At 39.5% G+C, this 6831-nt stretch overlaps 1 non-coding gene across 1 annotated transcript; it reads left to right on the top strand.

The window, feature by feature from the left end:
* Positions 1-6504: 6504 nt before the first annotated feature.
* Positions 6505-6580, top strand: TRNAA-AGC (transfer RNA alanine (anticodon AGC)). The gene has a single exon. It is a non-coding gene; the product is annotated as a tRNA-Ala (tRNA).
* Positions 6581-6831: the final 251 nt, after the last annotated feature.

Genomic DNA, 6831 nt, shown 5'->3' on the forward strand with positions numbered 1-6831 from the left:
AGTCCAGGCACATATGGAAATTGATGCTTTTCTCTCTTTTCTCTCTGTCTGTCTGTCTGTCTCTCCTCTCTGCACCTTCTCTTTAAAATGAATAAAAAATATAAAAAAACAAACAAACAAACAAAAACATTTCCAAATTGTAAGTTTGGGTCAAAGGGCCAAGATATAAACAATAGCATCCTTTAGAGGATTCTTTTTTTTAATATTTTTAAGTATTCAATTTTCAGAGAGGAAAGAGAGATAGAAGGAAAAAGAGAGAGAGAGAGAGAAGGGAAGGGGGAGGGTCAGGAACCATCAACTCCCACATGGACCTTGACCAGGCAAGCCTAGGGTTTTAAACTGGCAACCTCAGTGTTCCAATTGGATGCTTTATCCCACTGCGCCACCACAGGTCAAGCATTTAGAGGATTCTAGAAGAGGTCAGAAGATTTTTTAACAAGAACTTTGAGAATTTTGTGACTTTTTATTATTTACTTTATGCCACATAGAAGCTACAAGTTGGAAATAAATTGCTTGTTAAGAGAGAGGTTCTATAAAATGACTTCAGAAAGTTTCTGAATAAAAAAAAACCCAGTTCTCAGATATGCATCATAACACAGGCTCACCCCAAATAGTTCACTAAGCCTTCCTCAGGTGTGAATCTGAGGCTTTAGATCTCATTTAACTATTGCATTTCACTGATTTTTACTCTTTACTGAAGTGTCTCTTTGAAACAGGATCATTTTGTCAAAATATATCTTAGATAATCAACCAAGGTAATCACAATGACAAAAAAGGTGACAAAAATGACCTCCCAAAGAACAGTTCACATGGTAAATTTTTCTTAAATTTTATCTTAAAATTAGAAGTCAATTTCTAGTCACTAGAGAAGCTCTGAAATAGGTCACTTTTATAAGCTCCCTTGCCTATCAGGTTATAATAACAAAGAGCACACACTCATGTTGTTAATGATTTTAATAAGCAAAAGAAATGTCAGCAGCAATAGTGCAAGCAGCCTAAGATACCACAGATCAACAAGGTCATGCTCACCATTTAATATTTATTAAGCATCTAATGAATGTTTGGCTCTAAAATAAGCTCTCTCGAGATTTTAGTGAATATAGAAAGGTTATAATCATTGCTCTCTGGAAATCTGCTACCTGAAAAAAACCAATACAAGTAAACAATTTTCAATAAGAGAATGTAGACAACCTTTGATTTAGCTAAGACAGTAAAATAACATAAATAATAAAAAATGAAGGTACTGTAATCATTGAAAAATGAGAAAGAACTTTAGAAATAATATATATATAAATTTTCCTCCTTTTACAAATAAAGAAACTGAGGCTTAGAAAGTAAATGAATTATCTCATATAGTCCGTGTAAGATTCAGGCTTCTGATTCAGGTTCTCATTATTTAAATGACTGCCAGTAAAAATGAGACATCTCAGGTTAGTTTCCTTGGATATCAATCCTCTAAATGCTTGAATATGGGTAGTTGTATAAATCTGCTCCTACACATGTATACACACACACACACACACACACACACAATAAAGGAACAGAGACAGAATAACCACAGTAGACAACTTCATACAAAGGAAGGAAAAGATAGGCACAGAGTAGTCACTGGTTCATTGTAATTCTGACCTCTGGCTGAAAGATATTGTCATATACTTGTTTAGAAAATATCTGGCTCCCAAGAAATAATTCTCTGAGGTTTTTACTATTTCTCTCTCTGTCACTCTTCCTTTTTCTTGAGAAATAACTCTGTTTCTAGCTGGCTAGTTTTTCCTGCCCATGGAAAGCTGGGCACTTGCTATAGAGGCTTACATTGTTAACAGGGTCATCACTAATGATGACTTCAGACTATTAAAGAAAAGTTGTGAATAAAAACAAACTATGTCAGACAGGATAGGGCATCTAATAGGTGTAGAAAAAGTTAAATTAAACCATTTCCATTAAAAAAGGAGTGTAAACCTACAATGGTCTGTGTGCTACAGCCATGATTTTTTTTATTGAAATAACCTTAAATAATATGTTGTTGACTTGAAAGACAAAAAATAATACTTTTTAAAAACATAATCGGACGTCACGGAAATGGCGCCGTGAGCAGCGCGTCCGACAGATCTCCCCAAAACCACAACAAATTTATCAACTAGAAACAGGAAAATTTATCTTCGGAGCATTACAGAGTTCCACACAAACTGAAAGCAAAAGGACTGTTATCACTTGAATCTGAGAGACGAGGGTGTGGAGGAAGCTACCGCAGGGACGTTCATTCAAGCCGCGAGGAAGTGCGCCTGTGGTAAGTCATCCCGCACTCGGGAGCCGTGAGCAGCAGCCTCGAGCCAGCCGCCGCCGCCAGCCGCCGCCGCGAGCCGCCGCGAGCAGCGCCCGGGTCGGTCGCAGAGCGAGCACCGCCCACACTCCGGAGCAGCCGCTGGCGCGCGCCCGGTCTGGTTGCAGACCGAGCATTGCAGACCGAGCACCGCTAACGTTCCCAGCGGCCCGCGCACGGGGAGTGGGAGAGGCCCCAGGGCAGTATTCCCTACTTGGGAGATTCTCTCCGCGGGCGGGGCACCTCACCCAGCCATTCAAGCTAACAATCAAGCGTTGGGGGAGGGGCGCGCGCAGGCAGCCTGAAATACCTTCGGGAGCACAGCTGGGACCCAATTACTAAAATTAACTTAACCCGTGAAATCTGCGCACTCTTGGTTCTAATTGATAAGATCTCTCTCAGTTCACCGACCCAAGACAAGAGGCGTGATATTTTTTAGTGCCTCTCGCTAAAGGGGCGGGGGCAACTTCTGATTGATAGAGCCTCCATATTCAGGGATAAACGCTAACAAGAAGGACTTGGCAGATAATAAGATCTATACCACACTAGTCGCAAGCAGAGACTAGTGCCTCTTCTTACCAGCCAAAACAGGCTACAAAGTGTGGAAAGCCTGGGTTGAGAGGTCCAACTGAATGCTAGGCGCTGAACAGTCACCTTGACAACAATTGACTCCCACCCCCGCCTGATTACACTGGAGGCCCTCACTGCCAGAGCCCTTCCCAAAGCCTTGCACTGAGTGGGGATAGAGTGGGGATTTCCCAGCTCTTTGAGCCTCTTACTCCCCAGGCAGAAGCAGTGGCAGCCTTATAGCTGGATCACCAGGCTGCTAATACAGGAAGGGGGGACTAGGAGAGAGAATCCACGAAAGCAAACTCTCTCATCGTTGGACCCTGCAAACGCCAACAAGCCTTGACTACCAGCAAGACTAAAGCCAATTATATGACATTGCCATAGAATCCCATCAACTGCAAATCCCTACCTAAATGTGACACAGGGGCAGAACCTGGGGTACAGAGTCACCGACCAGGAAGAGGGAGAGAAAAGAAAAAGGAAGAAGTTAACATCTCAAAATCAAGAAAAATCCACAGACTTTACAACTTGTTCCACTAATTTTTTTGGTTGTTGTTGTTGTTGTTGTTGTTTGTTTCTTCTATCTTATTGCCTTTATTTCCTCCACCTCGGTCCTTCTATTCTCTGCCCATCTTATGCTTCCCTTTTCTTGAACTACACTAACCATAAGTGTTACATTTTATTTCTCTTCTTCATCCTCACCCTCCTTTGGGGTTATACTCCAGGACACTTAACTCTCACTCTCTCCTCTTTTGTTTTTTTTGTTTGTTTGTTTGTTTGTTTTTTGTTTTTTGCTTTATTTTGTTTTTTTCTCTTCCTTTTTTATTTCTTCCTTCGTTTTTCTCTTTTTCTTATTCTTTCCTTTCTATTCGTTTTTTCTTTTCTCATTTTACTTTCCTCCCATTTAATCCTCAATCACGAACAAATTAGTTAATTTGGGACTCAAGGTTTTTTTTGGCTTTATTTTTCTTTTTCGCTTTTGTTTTTGTTTTTTTCTTGTTAGTTTATTTTTGTGGCATTTTGGGTCCTCCCAACCCAAGGTCTCCATTGTATTTGGTCTTCGCTCCACTTAATACAACAGACTTTTACTTATAATTTTTATTTTTTTCTTCTTCATTATTCCTTTTTTTGTCCTTTTTTCTGGTTCCCTCTTATCCCTCTCATTATATCTCTTAGTTGACCATCACCCGCAGGCAGATCAACTTATGCTTGTCTAAGATTTTCTTCCTTTTTTTTTTTTTTTTTTGCATTTAGTAGGTCCCTACTCCCCTTTTTTTTTGCCCCTTGAACTCTTCACCGCAAACCAGGCCCTCCATTATAGGCACGATATTTCCCTGAGGAGGGCAGAGGAGGGAAGGAGAAGAAAGAAAAAAAAAGGGGGAAATAATATATTATTACTGCTTTTTTTTGTGGGGTGTTTTACCCTTTGGTTTTTTTTTTTTTTTTTTTTTTTACTTTTTACTCTTTATTAATTCTAATTAGTGCTATCAACAAGACCACCCTCAGATGCCAATAAGAAAAAGGAAATCGAATATTATGGATACAAAAGAAAGAGAGGTAACACAAATAGATGTGGAAAAATCTATGGAGAAAAGACTTAACATATTGGAAGCCTTGGAGCTAAATGACAGAGAATTTAAAATAGAAATCTTAAAAATACTCAGAGATATACAAGAAAACACAGAAAGGCAATATAGGGAGATCAGAAAACAACTCAATGAACACAAAGAATATATTACTAAGGAAATTGAAACTATAAAAACAAATCAAACAGAAATGAAAAACTCAATTCACGAGCTGAAAAACGAGGTAACAAGCTTAGCTAGCATAACAAACCAGATTGAAGATAGGATTAGTGAAATAGAAGACAAACAACTTGAGGCACAAAAGAGAGAAGAAGAAAGATACTCAAAAATAATAAAAAACGAGAAAGCCCTACAGGAATTATCTGACTCCATCAGAAAGAATAACATAAGAATAATAGGTATATCAGAGGGAGAAGAGAAAGAAAATGGAATGGAGAATATACTCAAACAAATAATAGACGAGAACTTCCCAAGCCTGTGGAAAGAACTAAAGCCTCAAATTCAAGAAGCAAACAGAACACCGAGTTTTCTTAACCCCAACAAACCCACTCCAAGGCACATCATAATAAAGATGACACAAACCAATGACAAAGAAAAAATTCTCAAGGCAACGAGGGAAAAGAAGAGTACAACATATAAAGGAAGGCCTATTAGATTATCATCAGATTTCTCAGCAGAAACTCTACAAGCTAGAAGAGAGTGGACCCCAATATTTAAAGCCCTGAAAGAGAGGAACTTTCAGCCAAGAATACTATACCCATCAAAGCTATCCTTCAAGTATGAAGGAGATATAAAAACATTCACAAATACAGAAAAGATGAGAGAATTTATCAACAGAAAGCCCCCACTCCAGGAAATACTAAAGGGGGTTTTCCAACCAGATTCAAAGAACAAAAGAAAACAACACCACAAGTAACAGCTCCACCAAGAACACAATAAAACCAAACTTAAACTGTGACAACAAAGGAAAAAAAAGGGGGGAGAGAATGGAGATTAACAGTAGCAAAGGATAATGAAGTGCAGAAATACTTATAAGATAGGGTACTACAATGAATATGGTAGGTACCCTTTTCATTACTTAATGGTAACCACCCTAGAAAAAACCACCACAAAAACACATGACTTAAAAAAGGTAGCAACAGAGGAAAGAAGTATGGAACACAAACAAACAGAAACAAATGATAGAAAAACAAAAGAGAAGAATCAAACAAGATACAAAACTAACAGAAAGCAATTTATAAAATGGCAGTAGGGAACCCACAAGTGTCAATAATTACACTAAATGTAAATGGATTAAACTTACCAATAAAAAGACACAGAGTAGCAGAATGGATTAAAAAAGAAAATCCAACTATATGCTGCCTACAAGAAACACATCTAAGCAACAAGGATAAAAACAAATTCAGAGTGAAAGGCTGGAAAACAATACTCCAAGCAAACAACACCCAAAAAAAAGCAGGTGTAGCAATACTCATATCTGATAATGCTGACTACAAGACAGAAAAAGTACTCAGAGACAAAAATGGTCACTTCATAATGATTAAGGGGACACGGAATCAAGAGGACATAACAATCCTTAATATATATGCACCAAACCAAGGAGCACCAAAATATATAAGACAGCTACTTATTGACCTTAAAACAAAAACTAACAAAAATACAATCATACTTGGAGACCTCAATACTCCGCTGACGGCTCTAGATCGGTCATCCAAACAGAGAATCAATAAAGATATAGTGGCCTTAAACGAAATACTAGAACACCTGGATATGATAGACATCTACAGGACACTTCATCCCAAAGCGACAGAGTATACATTTTTCTCTAGTGTACATGGAACATTCTCAAGAATTGACCATATGTTGGGCCACAAAGACAATATCAGCAAATTTAGAAAAATTGAAATTGTACCAAGCATATTTTCTGATCATAAAGCCTTGAAACTAGAATTCAACTTCAAAAAAGAGGGGGAAAAACCCACAAAAATGTGGAAACTAAACAACATACTGCTAAAAAATGAATGGGTCGCCCTGGCCGGTTGGCTCAGTGGTAGAGCGTCGGCCTAGCATGCGGAGGACCCGGGTTCGATTCCCGGCCAGGGCACATAGAAGAAGCGCCCATTTGCTTCTCCACCCCTCCGCCGCACTTTCCTCTCTGTCTCTCTCTTCCCCTCCCGCAGCCAAGGCTCCATTGGAGCAAAGATGGCCCGGGCGCTGGACATGGCTCTGTGGCCTCTGCCTCAGGTGCTAGAGTGGCTCTGGTCGCAATATGGCGATGCCCCGGATGGGCAGAGCATTGCCCCCTGGGGGGCAGAGCACCGCCCCTGGTGGGTGTGCCGGGTGGATCCCGGTCGG

Source organism: Saccopteryx leptura, chromosome 4 (genome assembly GCF_036850995.1).
Source record: "Saccopteryx leptura isolate mSacLep1 chromosome 4, mSacLep1_pri_phased_curated, whole genome shotgun sequence".
Lineage (NCBI taxonomy): Eukaryota > Metazoa > Chordata > Mammalia > Chiroptera > Emballonuridae > Saccopteryx > Saccopteryx leptura.